This window comes from Rhinolophus sinicus, linkage group LG05 (assembly GCF_036562045.2).
Source record: "Rhinolophus sinicus isolate RSC01 linkage group LG05, ASM3656204v1, whole genome shotgun sequence".
NCBI lineage: Eukaryota > Metazoa > Chordata > Mammalia > Chiroptera > Rhinolophidae > Rhinolophus > Rhinolophus sinicus.
In genome coordinates this window covers 848,249-867,959 of record NC_133755.1, presented here as the reverse complement: position 1 = coordinate 867,959, position 19,711 = coordinate 848,249, and the positions used below count along the sequence as shown (strand labels likewise).

General features: G+C 47.0%; 1 protein-coding gene across 28 annotated transcripts in view; it reads left to right on the top strand.

The window, feature by feature from the left end:
• MYT1L (myelin transcription factor 1 like) overlaps nt 1-19,711 on the top strand; it is a 363,194-nt gene that overhangs the window by 188,111 nt on the left and 155,372 nt on the right. For 27 of the 28 annotated variants that reach the window (XM_074331624.1, XM_074331629.1, XM_019752014.2 and 24 more), the window contains one exon: nt 2,219-2,359. The exons of the other annotated variant lie outside the window; for it this stretch is intronic. The gene's annotated coding sequence lies outside the window, so the exon portion shown is untranslated. The remainder of the gene's footprint in view (nt 1-2,218; nt 2,360-19,711) is intronic. 28 annotated transcript variants of the gene reach the window in all.

Genomic DNA, 19,711 nt, shown 5'->3' with positions numbered 1-19,711 from the left:
CACACACACTCACACACACATACACTCACACACTCACATACACTCATACACTCACACACACTCATACACACACACTCACACACTCATATACTCACACACACACACACACTCACACACAGCATCTGAACAGGGTCAGTGGGACGAATTGGTGTCGGTCTCCTGGTTGTCATGGTGTCCTCCAGTTTTTCAGGGTGTTATTTTTGGGGTACACCGAATCCAGGGTACACGGGTCTCTCTGTATTTCTGCCAGCTGCATTGACTCTGCAATCACCGTAAACAGTTTAAAACAGAGAAATGTGCAGTGTAATTTCGTAGGACAAATGCCATTAAAAAGCCCCATGGACGCTCGCCTGAGTGCGGTGCTGAGCGGCGGGTGTCAGTGCAGCCTCCGTGAGCACAGTGTGGCCCAGGATGTAGGCCCCCTGCCTGGCTGGTGACTTGGGGTTTGCCACTGAGTCCCTGCAGACGCTGCATTTCAGAGCCCGGCCTGGGAACGCCACTAGACAGGATCACAAGCAGAGTATGTGATGGAAAGTGTGGGCACAGAACCCTTCATTCTGTGCCTGCACAACCGGGGAAAGGTAACATCTCGTAAGACCGTGTCACTGTGGGAACTCGCTCAGTGGACTGTCCTGTGAATTCTTACATAAAGAAAGGTAGCTGCTAAAGAAGTAATCGGTTCAGTTCAATTTCTTTTTTACATGCTGCTCTTAAAAAGGAATTTCTATTTTACATACCAGTTGTCTGAAATCAGAAGAGCTGTCCCCATGCGGTAGGAAGCCCCGAATACCTCCCTGGGCGGTTAGCCTGTAGTCCACACGCAGCGACTTCCATCGAGGCCGTAAGCGATGAGATGCACTCGCAGAAGGCGTGCTGTGGCGTCCTTTCTCCCCAAAGGGCCAGAGTCTCACGTGTATGGGCGTGCCCCGTTTTCTGGAAGCTCACGGGGACCAGGGACAGAGCCCGTCACCCGTCACCCGAGGGTGGGAAGACATTGGCGGGTACAGCCTCCACGGGGAGGGGATGGGGGCACGGTGTAGCACGTGGGAAGTGAGGGCATTTCAACTCCCTGATTTGTGAACATGTACGTGCAGGCCTGGGGTACACACCAAAGAAGCCTGCCGTTTGGTCCGCAGCGCTCTGTTCTGTAGGTGCTCATCCTTTTAATGGGAAACCCGACCATTTTCACACACAGGTGCTGTGGGACACTACCCCGCCCTCTGGATGAGCGGGGGGGGGGGGGGGGGGGGGGCTCTCTAGGTCTTTGTCCTGCTTCCTTCCGACAACCGAGAGGACCCCCCGCAATGACATGAGTGTGCGGTAACAGTGTCCACAGTGAGTCAGCTGGGTGGCTCTGCCTTACCGCCCGACCCGCTCGTGTGTTCTCAGTCAGTGTCTTGCTTTATGCTGCTCCATTTGTAAGGTTCATGGGAACTTGTCATCTGCTGTCCTCCACCTGGTGAGAAGAACGTGCGTTTTCATAAAGCCACGGTATGGGATCCCACCGGCAGCGTTCTTAGCCAGTCCAGTAAAGGAGGGCTCAGAGCGTGTTCCCAATAACCACGTCCGCTGCCTGAATATTGGCGGAGAAGATTGTGCATCAGGCCATTGTAAGCACTGTATCTGGGTGTCGCTTTACAGTTATAACAAACAAAAATGTAAACAATTACTCAAGAGGCTGTATTTCGTTTTTTAATTGTCAAATAACATGCTTTTTAAAGTCTTTTAGATGGGAAGGACTGCCACTTATTTACTGTCTTTTTAGGGAGGACAAAAATAAAAGCACGTATGACAACCTGCTGCTGAGACGAGCTGTACACTAGTATCTGTGTGCAGACACGTACACACGCTTCTCTAGTCAGCCTCTAAATAGGACACACTGCCTGATACCTTTTAGACTCGATCACCAAAGTAATTCTGACAGGTTCATAAGAATGTTTCCAGTTTTGTGTAATTTTTATATCACAAACAGTAATTTTGTTTTCTAAAGGAATTTTCTACAATGGATCATTTATCGAGAAGTGATTGGCTGTGCCAGGAGGTGGCAGTCCCCGCCGTCCCTCGCTGTTGCGTCTGCACGCGCCTGTGCCCTTGGCCTGCTTCTTATTACCCTGCTGGCTTCAAGTGCACCCCTCCCTGATCATTGCACCCCTCGTGTGGGAACTGTGCTCCATTACGATTACCAACCTTGTTTTTCTGCCTTTTTGTTTTTCTCTAGAGTGACCCACATCTGGTGGGAGAGGAAAAATGTAGTTATCGAATCCGGTCAAGTGTGTGTGTCTCTCAAGTTGCCAGCAGCATCCATCAAAGATTCCGGTGGGTCTCCCAGACACATGGCCGCCTGAGGAGACACGGAAAGGTAATGCAGACAGATGTCTGGTACACTGGCCTTAGAGTATCTTACTTTGAAAAGGCATAAAGATGGGTGTGTGAAGGGTGGGTTTTTATTTGCTAAAGAGCACGCTGTGCCTTCATTTTAATAAAAAAACAGCTCAGCTTAAAGTCGGACTTTATAATCCATAGCTAAACATGGGCTCAGGCAGCCCGCACTTGTCCAGCTACATTACCCCAAGCAGTGTCAGTGCTGCCTCAGGAGGTCTGTCCACCTCTGGCAGTTGCACAGAAGGCCCCCTGAAGGACGCTCCTTGAGAATCACATCTGCTTCCACACTGGGTTCTATTTAGGCACATTTTGTCTGTAAAGAAATGAAGCCCGCCTTTAATCAGGCCCTCGTTTGCATAGCCCAAGGTCCTCGTGGGTTGCTGCCAGTCACGCTGTAAACCTCCCTTAGTGCCGCTAGGGATCCTGGGAGCCATACTCCTTGTAGAACTGAAGGTTATTGATGAGTTTCTTTTTTAAGAATTGTTTAAGTTGTAGTAAAATATGTGTGGCATAAAATTTACAATTTTAACCCCCTTAGTTGTACAGTTCAGTAGCATGAAGTACGTTGACATAGCTGTGCGACCATCACCACCGTCCATCTGCACAACTTTTCGATCTTCCAGAACTAATTCCTCCCCATGAAGCAGTCCCCCACACCGACACCGCTATTCTGGCGACCTCCGCTCCACTTTCTGCTTCGATGAACCTGACCGTTTATTCTAGGCACCTCACATGGGTGGGCTCATACCCCGTTTGCCCCTTGTGACCGGCTTATTTCAGCAGAATGTCTTCAAGGTCCATCCATGTTGTAGCGTGTGTCAGAATTTCCTTCCCTTTTAAGGCTGAATGATATTCCATTGTTTGTGTAGACCACGTTTTGTGTATCCGTTCGTCCATCCATACACACTTGGGTTGCTCCCACCTTTTAGCTTCTGTGAGTAATGCTGCTGTGAACATAGGTGTGCAAATACCTGTTGGAGTCCCTGCTTTCAGCACTGGGTATATGCCCGGAAGTGGGATTGCTGGACTACATGGTAGTTCTAGTTTTAGTTTTTTAAGGAGCTGCCCTGCTGGTTTCCACAGTGACTGTACCAGTTTACATTTTCAGCAACAGTGCACGAGGGTTCCAATTTCTTCACTTCCTCACCAACACTTGTTTTCTGTTTTGTTGTGAATAGTAGCCGTCCTAATGGGTGTGAAACGGTATCTCATGTGGTTTTGATTTGCATTTCCCTAATGATCAGTGATGTTGAGCATCTTTTCACATGCGTTCTGGCCATTTGAATGTCTTCTTTGGAGAAATGTCTGTTCAAGTCCTTTGTCTTAATCAAGTTGTTTTGTTGTTGTTGTCATTGAGTTGTAGAGGTTGTTCATATATTCTGGAAATTACTCCCTTATCAGATTTGCAATATTTTCTCCCATTTCATGGTTTGCTTTTTCATTTGATTGGTCGTGTCCTTTGATGCACAAAAGTTTTTAATTTTGATGAAGTCAAATTATCTATTTTTCTTTTGTTGCCTTTGCTTTTCGTGTCACGTTCAAGAAATCACTGCCAACTCCAATGCCGTGAAGACTGTCCTCTATCTTCTAAGAGTTTTATAGTTTTAGCTCCTTTATTTAGGTATGATCCATTTTGAGTTAACTTTTAGTTTTTATATTTTACATGGTGTAAGTTAAGTGTCTATCTTCATTCTTTGGTGTACAGATACCCAGTTTTCCCAACACCATTTGTTGAAAAGACTGTTCTTTTCCTATTGAATGGTCTTGGCACCCTTGTCAAAAGTCACTCAGCTGCATGTAAAAGGCTTTATCTGTGGGCTCTCCGTCCTGTCCATGGTCTAGGTGTCTGTCCTTGTCCCAGCAGCCCATTGTTTTGATTATCACAGCTTTGTTGTAAGTTTTGAAATGGGCAAGTGTGAGACCTCGAACTTTGTTCTTCCTCAAGGCTGTCTTGGATTTCTTTGGGGGTGAGGGGGCACGGGGAGTGCCTTGAGATTCCATATGAGTTTTAGGATGGATCTTTCTATTTCTGTGAAATGGACTTTGGGGTTTTGGTGGGGATAGCATTGCATCTCTGGATCACATGAGACTGTTTCTGTTAGTTTGTTCATTTTTTTTAATTGAATCGCTGCTTCAATGGTAGGTATTTTAAGTTTTATTGATTTTTAAGCTCTTTGCCTTGCAGTGCAAATAACATAGAAAATGTCTGATACATGTGTTTAAAATAGTTCCCCTATCACTGCTTCTCAGATGAAACTCTTGTTTTCTAGTAGGGTTTTTGTTGTGCTCATTAGTATTTTCTGTGACGATGGGGAAAAGAAAATAAGACATGGGCACTAAGAGCACTGACTTCGGAAAGCAGGAGACCTAGGTTCAAGTCCAGGCCCCAGCTGTGTGACCTGGGGAAGCAGCTAACCTCCCTGAGCCCCTGCAGCCTCCTTCCTTGGAGGCTGGAGAAGGGATCGCTGGGAGCATCCTGGGTCGTTAGACATATTAAACAGCTGGCACAGTACCAGGCAGGTATTAAACATCTGTAATTGATAATGGCTATGTTTGTTTTAAGAATGACCATGGCAGGAAGATATTGATGACACAGGAAGTGTTTGCATTTATTGGAAGAATAATTTTACATGGAGCTCTTACCTGACGGCTTGACTGCATCAAAGTTGCCATTTATTCCCAATGATTTAGATATAGAAGGCCATGTCATATACCTAATATTCAGCACAGAGTCTGGTACATTCACTGAAATAGGGACATAGGAATGAGAGCAAATCCAAAATAGGAAATGTTCTGTTGAACCTGTCAGTGTGGACCTAATTTAGTGCTAAACTCAGTGAAATGATGACCCTTCACTGTGTGTAATAGTCTTTTTTTATATTAGTTTCAGGTGTGCAAAACAATGTAATAGTTAGACATTCACACGCCTCACAAAGTGATAACTCCCCTCCCCCAATCTACTACCCCTCTGACATCATATGTAGCTGTTGCAGTTCCAGTGACTCTATTCCTTATGCTGCACCCCACATCCCGCGACTGTATATGTTAAATTGTAGGTGATATTTAGTATTATTCATCTTCAGCTTCAGGTGTACAGTGCAGTGATCAGGCATCTACACCATCCCTGAAATGATTTCCCTAATAAGACAAGTGTCCATCAGATACCCTACAAAATCTTTACAACATTATTGATTACATTCCCCAAACTGACTTTCGTATCCCCGTGGCCATCTTGTGGTTACCGATTGTGCTTTCGAATCCCCTCACCTTCTCCCTCATTCACCCCCCTCCCATCTAGCAACCCTCGGTTTTTCCTCTATGTCTCTGAGACTGTTTCTCATTAGTTTGTTCATTTATTCTGTTCTTTAGATTCCACATAGAAGTGCGATCATATCGTATTTGTCTTTCTCCAACTGACTTACTTCACTTAGCATAATGCACATGGCTGTTTCTTAATGAAACAGAAACAGAGATTTTATACCTGACAGTAGTGAGTTTCCCCCTCCGATTTGAGCACATACCATACCTTAATTCACTCTTGTTTTCAGTTTGAAAAAAATTCAAATTTTCTTATGTGGTTTTACCTGAGCCTGGTCTGGTGAACAATAGGGAATTATATAAGACTGTTAACACGTTGCGTACAGATCACGAGACTCTTCATGGGGGATTTAAACCCCGCCGTACGCAATGTGTTAAATATAGAGTTTTATAAAATCTGCACAAACGATGAAGTTACAGTTTCTCTTTAAATTCTTAAAGCTCAGCCTTTTGAAGACTTTTATTCTTCAGAGTGATTCCTTAGAAAGCCACCAGTGTCAGAGACTGTGTCACATCATCTTAGCCGTCAAGGGTAAGCTGCTCTGCCGTCCAGTGTCACTGTCCCCATGAGACACTAGGAGCTAGAATGACGCAGATATTGTGGCCTCACCAGAGACCACCGTCAGTGCCAGTGGTGTAGAGAGCGTGTGATCAGTGCCTTCTGTGTCGTGTCGGTGCCCCGCCATGAGTGCCAGCACCGGTGAGCCCTCAATTCCTCCCAAACGATTGTTCTTCCCACTTCAGAGCGCAGTAAAGGGAAGCCTGGAGGACGTGAGCAGCTCTCCTAAGTGACGTCATTAATAACTAGTCAGGACAGTGCCTGAAGCAGGCGGAGGTGGCCTCCAACCGGATAGAAGTGAATTTTGTTTAGGGATCCAAGTAGCCTTCAAATTCCAATTGTTAATCCAAGTCTGTTTCCAAGCTCAATAAAAATATTCTGAAGTCAGCATTAGAAAAAGACATGACAGAAAGTCACTCAAAGAGAAGGCTTTGATCACAACTACCTTTTTCTGTCACAGATACCAAGGAATAATTGTGTTCGTCTGTTTTCTGTCAGTTTCTCCTGCCTTCAGCACTGGTGAGTGAGCCAGGCTTTGTGCCAGCAGCTCTTCTGGTTGGTGAAGGGGCACAGATGAGTGGGCGTGGCCATCGCCCTCACAAGCGTAGACGTGGCACTTGTGCACTACTTGCTTGGGTGCCAGTCTGGGCCGCGTGCTGTCCATGCTCCAGAGTGGAGTGTGTCCCCTGGCGCCCAGGTGGTGCTGTCACTTCCCACTGCATCAGCAGAGATCTGGGGACATCGGCTGAGGAGGACACAGCTGGGATCTTAACTCTGACGTCTTTGCAGGGGAGGTGACCCCAAAACTGGGTCTTGGGAGATTGGTTTGTTAGATGGATAAATCTGGGAATGACCCACGAGGCAGGCGAGAAACACAGAACTCAGAGACACAAGGAATCGAGGCACAGGTGTGTGGGTACAGGGCTCTTGGCACAAGGACCTAACTGCTGGTGACATGGGTTTGATGGCCATAGAATGAGATGTGTGCTGCTCTGGGATTCTCTCTCGTGACCCTTTCTGATGGCATGGGTAAGGTGAGCCCCAGGGACTTGCCACCTGCTCACCAGCCTGGAAGTTGGTTGCCAGCTGCTTTCACTCCTCTGCCCGCCCCCTCGCTCTCTCCAGGGCCCAGCACAGTGTTATGCTGTCTGGATGCCAGCTGAGCCGCTGTTTGCACTTCTTCAACTATAGATTCCTAGGCTCGGTCATTTGTTGGTGTTAATCTTCAGATTACAGCCACAATCAGAAATACTCAGGTACGAGGCCTTGTGGTACCAAAAGCCATCGCTAAGCAGCAGCTGGTGAATGAGCCCCGGGCCTTCCTACCCTGTGACTCCCCCCTGCCCCGTGTCACATGTGTCACGTGTCCTGTCCAAGCAGTTGGCTTCCTTCAGCTAAGAAGGACTGTGAGTCTTGCTCTTCTGGGAGAAATAAAAGTGCCAGAGAACAAGATTTAGATTTAGGGCATTTTTTGTCCTAGAGTGTCCCAATTAGCCGCTGTGATTGCTGAGCCGTGAACACCTGTGGCGTCTCTGCAGCTGGCACTCCAGGAAATCCAATTTCCTCTGAACTGGAGCCCAGAGAGAAAATCACACTCTGAGTCCAATTTCCATGCTAAAGACTTGACTTAAAATAAAATCAATATCTGTTTCCCAAAAAACTTCATGAATTGTGTTCTGAATGGCGACAATTTTAAAGAAAAGTATACCAAGCATCCAGAAGGAGGAATCTGCTGAAATAGCCCCAACTTTATGATTCTATGCATGTGGACCCTTTGAAAAAAATTTCGTTAAAACAACTAACAAGTGTTATTAGGTTTGTCCTAGCATGGCCAGTAACCATTTGTATGCCTCTGGGCAAATTCCTTCAAAGTCTTACTTTCTTTTCCATAAAATAGGGACAAAAAGGCTATGTGAAGATCAGATGAGATGGATTACATGACGAGAATGTAAACTACAAATGTTGATCATAGTAGCTAAATATTTATTAGGTATCTGCTATATACCAAGCATAGTTTAAAAAGTGCCACTCACCATATACCACCATTTAGTCCTCAAAACACGCTGTGGAATCGGTATTAGTCTCAGCCATAGTTCATCCATAATTTATATTGGAGGCAACTAATGAGCAGAGAAAACAAATAATTTGTCCCACGTTACACAGTTAGTTAATAGCACTGATGGGACTGAAAGCTAGGCAGGCATTTTAACTTCCGAGCCAACATCCCTAAATGCTGGGAACTGCCGAGCCTCTGCAGACAGTACCAGTCGCTGCTGTCGTCCCTGCGGGGCATGGTGTGTGCGTGTGTGTGTGTGTGTGTGTGTGTCTGTGTAAACGATAGGAACAGAAATGTAGGTACAAATAAAGTACAATGTACACGCTTATATGTAAGTGTATTCATATAGTTATATATACCATGACTTTGTAAAGCTGCTGTGCCGACACTCAACTCCATCGCTTTTCCTGGTGGTACAGGTGCTGTTAATACAACTGTGTAGCTCACCACCCTCGTACACTTTTTTCCAGAAAACAACCCACCAATTTTGGGTCATGTTTCGTCACAGGCATCCCTAACTTAGGAGACAATGGTTTTCCATTGTTTTTATAGTAATTCATTCATATTGCTTAAATGACAATGTCTGTGACTTTCATTATCCTCCACCGTAACAGCATTGATTGCAATGTGATGTTATAAACTATTTTGGATAGTAAAAAAAAGTTTGAGCTTTGTTTTTTCTGGTGTTCAGTTGAGGAAATGGTAGAAATTTGCATTCTTTGTGACTTGTAACATCAAGGTCATGGACCATTGCTCTCGTGGATACAAATTGCTAATCCTCGTTTTCCTACCCTGGAGTGGGATGGAAATTGCAAATCATGACATTTCTTTCCTCCCAACAGAGAACAATCATCACTATCAGTGGGTGTCTTGACTGAAGCAAAGTTGGAATGTAGGCGAGGTCATGTGGGACCACAGGTCACTTGGAGGGACCAGATATAGGGGCAGCCACATATTATAAAGGGCTCAGACATCCAGGGTCCACCTGGTGGGGGGCTTGTCAGGAGGTCACTGCAGAGGAGCCTCGCTTTGCTCTGTGGGGCGTCTGCTGCCAAGAACGGAGGTCGACCGTGTGAGCCGCCTCCCATGTGCGCACGCACTCCAGCCCCTCCTGGGTGACGGGCAGGCAGGGAGGTCCCAGAGGTACCTAACATCCCACGGGTCCCATAAAGCTTCCAGGTGACTTGGGTTTTCCACACATGGATTTCAGAGCGCGAGGGCCCTTTCCTCCTATGGCCCCTTGGAGTACGACTAGGGGACCCTCCTCGTCCAGCTGCCGGGAGAGTCCACGTCCCAGGTCAGTGGGGCCTCGGGCAGCCATGGCAGCCCTGGTGTATGCAGCACCGCTGATTGTGTCTGGGGTAGAAGGCGGGGAGAGGGCAGGTAAGTGTGCTCTAGTTATCCCTGTGATCGCTGGCACCAGTGCTCTCAACATCAGACTGTGTGTCCTGGATTTCTCACAAAACAAAAAGCAGAAGCGTTTATCAAGCCGGTGCTGTGTGTATGGTGTTGGCTTAGTGCTGTGGTCTGTGCCTTCCACCCACGTACGATCTGAGGTCCCACGGTGAACTCCAGATAACCCTGCATCGCACAGCAAGGTCCTTTGCAAACTCCCTTTGGAAACTGAAAACATTATTTTCTGCTAACACTCTGTGTCCCCTAGCCTTGCCGGGAGAATTTTATTGTGGTTTAAGCTAAATGCTGACTTTATTTACCATTTTCATATATCCTTCAGTAATACCGTGTTTCCCCAAAAATAAGACCTCGCATGACCATCAGCTCTAATGCGTCTTTTGGAGCAAAAATTAATATAAGACCCGGTATTATATTACATTATATTATATACCGGTATTACATTAAAATAAGATCAGGTCTTATTAATTTTTGCTCCAAAAGATGCATTAGAGCTGATGGTCCGGATAGGTCTTATTTTTGAGGAAACATGGTAGTTTATATTCTTTCCCTGGGTCTTAATTTTTGTTTGACCAAAAGATCATGTACCATCTTCTTTATAAAGATCTACCATTATATTATTAGTATGTTTGGAAAACCACATTCTGCTTAAATAACTAGTAATAGCTTACATGTAAGCTTTTATAATTAAACCTCTTTGTCTGCTGATGTCAACAATTTCTTCTCTATGTAGTCAGCCAAATTTTTTGTTCCCATCAAACGTATGTGTTGAACTTTTAAATTTCATTCCAAGCAATGGAAACTTAATGTTGATTTAGTATTCTGTGATATTCAGTATACGAGGTCAGGCAATTAAGTTCACGAACTCACCCCAGAAAAAGTGCCACATACCCCATTGCTGAATATCACTACAGTCACCTTCGAAGTACTCCCCTTGGGTAGCTGTTTTTTATTCACCACCACCAGTGCCTAGTCCACCCTTCAAAGCAATGTTGGAACTCTTTTTCTGGAATGGCCATCAGAGTTGGCCATCATATTACCCTTGATGACGTGAATGTCATCAAAATGTCTTCCTTTCAATATTTCCTTTATCTTTGGGTAAAGAAAGAAGTCATTGGGGGCCAGATCAGGTGAGTAGGGAGGGTGTTCCAATACAGTTATTTGTTTACTGGCTAAAAACTGCCTCACAGACAGTGCCGTGTGAGCTGGTGCATTGTCGTGATGCAAGAGCCATGAATTGTTGGCGAAAAGTTCAGGTCGTCTCACTTTTTCATGCAGCCTTTTCAGCACTTCCAAATAGTAAACTTGGTTAACTGTTTGTCCAGTTGGTGCAAATTCATGGTGAATAATCCCTCTGATACCAAAAAAGGTTAGCAACATGGTTGCAAGAAGTTCGTGAACTTAATTGTCAGACCTTGTATTTAGTGATATATAATCTTTCTCCTCACTCCTAAAAGGGCATTTTCATGTAGCCACATTCCACAGAAGGTTCTAGAATGACCATTGCGGGTACTTTTCTTTTTCCTTTTTGGGAGGAAATACACTTATCCTCAAGTGTATTCTTTTCATGACCCTTGTGGATATATTTTGCTTTGACCAGGATAAAAATCATGTTATCCCTTATCTCACAGGTAGCTTTTATGAACAATTTAAATACAGTGCAAAATTCATGTGTAGAAATTAATACACATTTCCCAAAACATTATTAATAACATAATATAGTAAATTTAAACATAAGTAATATAGAAACTAAATGAGGAAATTTTCCTTAATCAAAATCACTTTCATAGATGGAAATATTAGTGTACGCATTTTTAATGCTGCATTAATAAACAAACAAGAAAAACCCGATTAGAATATAATCTAGACAGGAAGACAGTCACTTATTAGCATATTAAAATTAACAAGACACATTAACTAAAAATGGACAAGGGGTATGGGAAGATATTTCAGATAAGATACAAATAGCTTTTACATTAGAAAAGATGCTGAACCTCATTACATCATAAATTCAAATTAGAGTTATATGTCATAGTGTCCTAGCACTGTTTGCCTATCAGCTGGAAATAGTCACACAAACTGATAGTGGCAGTATGGGGGAGAGTGGACTGTAGACAATTATTAGCAAGATCAGTGCAGCTTCGGAAGGATGTGCCCTTCATATCAGCAGGAACACTTCCGGGTACCTGAGTAACGTGTGTTTGCAGGTCTAACAGGCTGTACGTAGTGGGCGTGGCCTCATGACCCAAAGCCTGGCTTCACCCTGACCAGTTCCGAGACCTTGCACAGCTGTTTGATCGCTCAGTGCCTCGGTTTCCTTTTCTGTGTGTCGGGAATAACCATGGTGTCTTCACCTTAGAGGAGTGTGAGGATTGGATGCCTGAAATGGCATTTGTCACAGAGCAGGCCTTTTAGACGAGCTGGCCATTTTTGTTATCTGCTTTGTGGGCTTTTTGGTAAGAACAGGATTTTGGAAACAACTGTTCATCCAGAGGAAACTGGTTAAATAAATTATGTTGTATTCATGCAATAGAATACTAGGAGTTACTTTTTTAAGTGGGAGAGCTTACATGAACCTAGCCCAACACATATTGTGCAAAGCTGTGTGTGTAGCGTCACCATTTATACAGTTTGGAGCATGATTCTACACGGGTGCTTGTCATGACATCAGGTGTCGGGAGGATGGACAAGGTCACCTCAGAGGGAGGGAATTAGATGGCGGGGGTGGGGAATCTCTTTATGTGGCATGCGCTGCGATACAGTAAGAATGTTGTCGCACGTGAACGTGTGCTCCTCTTTACAATCACATCTGTAGTCACATGCGGGGCCTACAGAGGGTCCCAAAGAGACATCAGCGGGCTGTGGCCCTGAGGCCCGGGCACTCCCAGCGCAGGTGACGTGTGCTCCGTGAAAGGCTGACAAAGGGCACTGGGCAGATTGATGGGGAAGCAGTGGGTAGAGGACTGTCAGTGCCACGGCAAAGAGACCAGGCTCTAGAAAGAAGGAGGGGTCCTAGAGGGCCAAACAGTTCGATAAACTTAAGAGAGTAGTGGAGCTAGAATGTTCCGCCAGCAAGAGCGAAGACACTGAGGCAGGAAAACAGAGGTCCTGTCGAGAAAGAGCCAGTCTCATTACGGGGGCATGAACAGAACGACTATATGAGCACAGGGTGGGACATTAGGGCAGTTAGTTGCTGGGATCTGACTTAAAACCCTTTGCGTGCTCTCCTAAGAAAAATCCAAAACTGTGAGGGGAAGCAGTTCCACCCCATGAGGTGGTGCTGCAGTTGGGCGTTCCCATATTGTGTGCGCATCGTGAGCTGTCGCGAGAGAGCAGATCTGCTTGTTCCAAGCACTTGTGGGCGGGCCACTGCCGTCTGTGGCACCATCCTGGCATGCAGGCCTTGCCAGGCCGAGGTGGGCACAGGCCCTGCTGCCCTGGCAGTTTGGGGGAGGGCGGCGGGCGGGACCAGCGGCAGCAGCCTGAGTGCAAACGGCCTGCCCTAGAAACTGCTGTGCACGCTGATGGATGAGGCTAATCTCCCGTCGTTTCATGGGAGATTTACACGCGTGGCTCTCATTAGTGCTAATGGCAGCTTCCGGCATAAATCTTGCAAGCAGGAAGGTACAGAAAACCGTCCTGGTTCTCTATCAGTTTTCTTGCTCGAGGCGTCGTTCGTTCAGTCTGGGGGCTGGCTGTGGTGTGTTGCCCGCCCGTGCCTGGCACTGAAGCTGCTCGCTCCTCATTTACATGGAAATGGACCATAAACAGGGTTCTGAACTCACAGGCTTAAACACCACCTACTTGTGCCATCATCCTTGCAAGTGCAGGGATCCAATTAGTGCAGCCGATCCAACAGATTTCCATGTGTCAGTTGTACCTGCTGTGACTGTCATTCTGTTCAGTGATAGCAGGGCTTGCGTCCCAAAATAGAGGTGGGGGAAGAAGATGGGAACACTGAGTCCTCGTTGTGAACTGGATTATTTTTAAAGTGACTACAGATCCCGATCCTTTTAAAGTGCCAGGCTCGATAGGAAGCTGGGACTGGGCTGGGGAGGGAGGCTAGGTGGGCCCCTCACTCAGCCTGTGAAATGCAGGTCCATGTGTGACTTCAGGTGGATACGCAGAGGACAGAGCACCTGGAATGCCCAGACAGGCTTCGTTTCACCTGCATCCACGGGGGGAAATCGGCCGTGGTAAAGCCTGTCGAATACTTCCAGTTATTGTTTTAATGCATGCCATTTGCCCAGTGTGTTCTACCACACACAGAGCTTTGCCACACGTGTGCTTGGGAGGTAGATGGTAGGCAGGGTCGGTGAGGTGGGTGTAGAAAAAATCGAGGGTGTCGCCAGGCAGTTGGGAAACCATCACCACGAGCGAGCCAGGAGCAAAAGCTTCAACAGTGACGGGCATCCTGGGTGTGGGCGGCGGCACAAGTGGGTCTCTGAGTCTCGGATGAGCTGAGACTCAGGCTGGAGGATTGTGAGGAGATTGAGGGAGCGTATGGAGGGGCAGGAGGACGTGTGTCCCAGCAGGCTCCACGTGAGGGGCTGTCAGGGTGCAGGCAGGGAAGTGGGATGGGGGGGGCAGCCTGCAGAGAACACGCTGGGGACACAGCACTTTGCATCTATCTGGCCTTGAGTTCCGGAGGCCGCCATGGGGGTGGTTTCAAGAACAGAGAGTGAGGAGTGGGTCAGACCAGGGACAAATGCCCAGCGAGTGAGGCTTTGAGACCGAGCTGAGGGATGACAGCGAGAGCCTGGGCTCCTGAGGGTGTGAGCACTGGGGAAGGCCGCGGGCAGGCGGGGCCAGGGGCGGGGGCGGGGGACCTTCTCTGTCCCTGCCAGTGGGGATAACCAATGAGAAAATAATCCACAGTTTCATGGGATCCTATTGCAATTTAGCATTAATTGTAGATGACATTTCTAAGGGTGCCTACAAAGGACAAAAATGGATTGGTGTGACTAAATGTAGTATATATAGCTCTGTGACCTTGAGCACAGAAATCATTTAATTGCTAAATAAAACATAATCTGTATCACACAGGTTATCGTAAATTGTCTGCTCTTTAAGTGTTCTTCAGAGTTGACACAAAGATGCAGTATTATCGCCTTGAAAACAAAATCTACAGATAAGGTTAACGTAGCGAAGGTTATTTGGTAAGAGAGCTAGAGGGACGGAGAAGCTGCGTGACACTGTTTCCTAAAGAGAACTTGAGCGCGTTTGTTGCACAGTCTCACTAGACAGGAAGAATTCTGCAGTCAGACGTTCAAGTTCGCAGGTAGCGCACGTGATGGTGGAAGCAGGAAGATGGTTGTCATGAGGGCTTTGTCTAGACACCGCTGCACGTGTTTCACTTCAAAGCCATCTGCTTCAGCTGCGAGGTGTAGGTACTAGGACACCTTCCCTTCTTCCCACAGAAGCCACAAGAGTGACACCAGGGATGTGTCACTGCAGCTGACCGGGCCCTTGCCGCAGGGAGGGTGACACCCCAAACCTCTGCCCGGTGTGTGAGGAGTTGTGACAGTGTTTCCAGGAACATTTGATAAAGGACAGAGAGTATTGTCATCAATAGAGCAGAGGTTTGGCTGTTAAAGGGGTGGGAGTGGTGGTGGGAAGCCCGCTAGCGGCGGCTTCTTGGTCACAGGCTGGTGACGTTGCCCGGACTGAGGTGCGTCGATCGAGGGAACGGTTTCGGGGGCAGTTTGGAGATAAGCGCGTGGAGACTCGCTGGTGTGGGGGCTGAAAGAGGGGAGCGATGAAGGGGGACCCCTGAGTTTCTGACGGGAGCGGCTGTGCAGGCGGCCGGCCCGCTGCCTGGGGGAGGCGGAGGTGGGTGGGGGTGCAGCCGGTGGGCGCACGTGCGGGTGCCCCTCAGTATCTGAACTGCGTCGATGCTGACATTCTCTTCGGAGCCATTCCCCTCAGTGTTTCCTGAACTTTTCAAAATCACAGTAAGAGAGCTCCATCCTTTACTCCTTCAGTCGCATTTTAAAATGACAGAAATTCAGTGACTTCTCTACAGTTGGGAAGCGCCTTTGGCAAGAGCACAGACCAGCCCCAGGGCTCCTGACCCTCCGTGAGCACTGCCCAGGCACGTGTGTCTTCCAGAAGGACCCCGCCCCACGTAGCCCTCCTTCCCACACGTGACTGTCAGCTGAACCGCACATGGGGTAGCGTGTGGTGTGGGTCCCCAGTGGCTGCTGTGGCGCTCACCGCATTCTCAGTGGGGACAGACCGCCAGGACCGTCGTCATGTTCCCAGGGCTTCGTCTCCTAGAGGCCCTCTGTGAGAATATGACACCTTAAAATCAAATGTCTTTCGCACATTGAAACCAGGAATTTTTTTAAATGCTGCTTCCTGATGTCACCTTCAAATACTGAAAAACGAAGCTAATTTTCTCTTGATGTCAACGTGCTTTCCAGTCAGTCGCTCTGTAACAGACTGGCCTGAGCCCGAGTCAGGCGGCCCGGCCTCCTGGCCCTGGGATTGAAGGCGCTGCTGAGTGCCCAGTGGACACGCGAGGGCTTCCTTCTGGCGTCTCCGGCCACCGGGCCACATGACCACCATGGACAAGGCCCTGGACGTCTCGCGTCCTGGTTTCCCATGTGACTGCCTCATGCACCTTGCTGTGGTGAAGTGACACTTCACTTCAGTGTCACAGCTGCTATGAATTCACAGAGACACTTGGTAACCTAAGATCCCAGGTGCACTAGAGCTCAGTGATATCGACATAGCGAGCCTCCAAAATTTATGAAAAAATAAACTTTCATTTGTAAAGCTAAAGAGTTCTGTTGGAAATTACAGACGTGCTGTTTAGTGGAGCTGTTGATGAAAAGGACATAGTTTCAAAAAGGAGTGTCGTACAGATACATAATACAAATACCACATAGATAAGAAATAGCTATGTCCTCACAATGTGAGATACTAGAAACTAATTCAATATGGACTTTATACCCTGGTTTAATTTTGAAAAGTGAACACAAGTGGACCAAGTATACATAAGCACCCAGTTGTACAGTCATTCTGGTTAGAAGTCAAAACAGAGCCATATCTTGAGGTCCCCCAAATAGGTAACTAAAATGAGACATAAATTGGACGTGTTCAGACTGAATCATAGTTTCCATTAACTAATACTGTACATTCAGGGACATTTTTCCAAATTAACCAACTTTTACCTCAATATACTCAGGAAGAAATCTGCATTTGTCACTCCTGCATCATTTCTAAAGATACACATTCAGCTTACAATTTCTGATAAAAATAAAATTAAAATACCTTAAATTGACATATTTGTTTAAATAACAGTTGAGTAAGTGGCTTTCTCTTCTTCATTTTCGTGACTCTTTAGCACCCAGAACAACAGCTGGCAAGTAGTAGGCCCTTGGTTTGTGCTTACGGAGTAAAAGAACCATGAGTGACTGAGTGAATGAATGATGGGTGAGAACCAGATGCTTTAGACACAGAGTAGGAGCCTGCCTACTGTAACACACGCTAATTAGACAGGAGCTAATTGTTGGTGTAACTGGCAGGGTACCAGAAGGTAATTTGTTCTTGGAAACCCTTGTCTTACCAGGGAAGAAGAGAGTAACTAAAACGAATTATGAAATATGCAAATAAACATGGTTAGGTGTTAGCTAAAACAGTTAATCAGTCAGGGTGAGATTGCATGTGTTTATTTTGTATAGTCTTAGACATAAAGTATGTATTTGGTCAACATATATTGACACACAAACAATCGTCAAATGGCAGTGATTTCCTAAATTATATGCAGATGCTTCAGTTAGTCGTTTTGAAGATAATTTGTTGGATTTCTTTTTAATGAAATATAACCTCAATTATTTTATGTACATAAATGTAATTCCAACTTCAAATGAAACCAAATCATAATGGAGAGCCATTCTAGCCGAGCTGTCACACACACGAGTACTCACATATGTGCACGTGTCTGTGCGTATGTGCTCTAACTCGTGTACTAGGCCATGGACACGTGTATGTCACAGTATGAATGTCATTTACTGTCACTTTGGTCTAAAGGAAATGTGTTCGCCTTGTGTTTACAATTCAGGACAAAAGTTACCTTTCTCTTGTTGGCCTATTTAGGACAGGGTCCTTTACTCTGAGTTATTGAAAACCTAGGAGCTTTTTTAGAAATTCTAGAATATTAGCGTTGGAATGAACTTTCAAAAGCATCCACTCCAGTATCCCATTTTATAGATAAAGAAACTGAGGCACAGAGAGACTTGCTCAGAAAGACCCCAGTTAATCACTCTGCACTCAGAAGACGTCCCCAACACCTACACCCCGTTTTTCTGGTTTGGATGCCCCCTTCTGGGCCCTTAAACACAGGTTATCAGCAGTTTGTTTTTGCCTCTCACATTGGACTGTCGCATCCTGAGAGGTTTAGGTGCTTTGTCCCTGGCACGGGCTGCCACGCAAGCGGACTCCTGTAACGCTGGAGTGGAGGAAGGAAGGTCTCATCAAGGGCCTCGAGGTTAGGAGCCATGTCCCCAAACAAAGCCTGATCTGTACGTAACACCAGAGGCTGACAGGAGCCTATTTTGGAGCTGTGATACTAACATTTGTTTTAACTATACACAAAATATTATTTTAATTTTAAAAAATTTCCCTCAAATGTGGCATTTGGATAAAGTCCGCCGTCGCAGGGGTCCTGCCTGACCTTCCTTCTTTTCCTGCTCTTTGCAAACACAGAGGCTGACAGCCTCCTGCATACTTGTCGCCGTCTGACTCAGAGTGTTGTGACCTGCTGGATCTATCATTTAGTCCCTTCCATTCTGCCCCATACGTTTTCATCCCATCACTGCTTCAGCTGCCAGCTGTTGCTGAGGCGTGAGACCCACGTCCCTCACAGTGCCCCCTCTCCTCTCAGCCCCTCTGCAGCGTCTGGGGCTCCCAGGCCCACCCCCCAGCCCTGAGGCCCAAGCTTCCTGTTCAGTGGGAGCGCACTCGGTGTTGACCTGTGTGAGTGTGGAGACACACACAGAAACCAGAAGCTCTTGGCTGAGCGTGAAATGTTAGAAAGTATCTTCTTATGTAACCAGTGTTTGGGTCCCGGATGTGGTAGGAACTCGCTCTGCAAAATGATGAGGTTGGCTGTGAGCTGTCACCCCAGCAGAAACACCAGTGTCACTGTCACGTCTTCAGCTACTCCTATGCCTTTGGGTCCCCAGCTCGGAGGGCATCACCATCTTAGCTGCAGCACACTGTGTGCCATCTGGGTAGGAGCCCTCGGTGTCACACCGGTGCACGCCTGACGCAGCGTGCAGGCTGGTCCCCCATCCCCACTTCACAGCTGAGCCCTGAGGCCCAGGGTGTCGCCTCCCGGCTGCCGTCACACGGCCAGCGGGAGCTCCGGTTGGCGGGTCTGGAGGCCATTGGTTGTCATTGTATCGTATCCTCCTTGTACATTACATTATTTCTTAATTTGTGTTTCTAACCTATTACCATAATCAACTCATATTTGGCAGCTACTGTTTGTTGTAGAATCTTAACACTACTATTTACAAGTTGGCTTGTTTCCTGAAAGCCTGGTCAGTGTGTCTGCCACACAAATATAACAATATCCTGGTCCTCACGCACCTTCTGCACATTTCACCCCAGATCTCCATTTAAAGGGCCCTTTGGTCCCTTTGTCCCGATGCCGGGCACCGCGGCAGTTTCAGGCTCTGGCTGGCGCCTTGTCTGTACACAGCGCTCCCATCTGCACCAAGCAGCCTTCTCCCGCCCGGCCGCAGCGTGTGGCAGAGCCCCACGTCCTCCCTCCCTCCGTCCCTCCTGACTTTCTCTGACCTGACTGTATATCTGTGTCCAGGTGGCAGGCACTAGGTGCCCCTTCGGGGGCCTGGCCTAGTGCCCGGAGGGACGGACTTTCCGGAAGGTCATGGGCAGCCATTCGGGCCCTTTGCTGGGATGGTGAGGGGCTTCCCTATAAGGCACTGTTGGTGCACCGTGCTTCTCTCCCC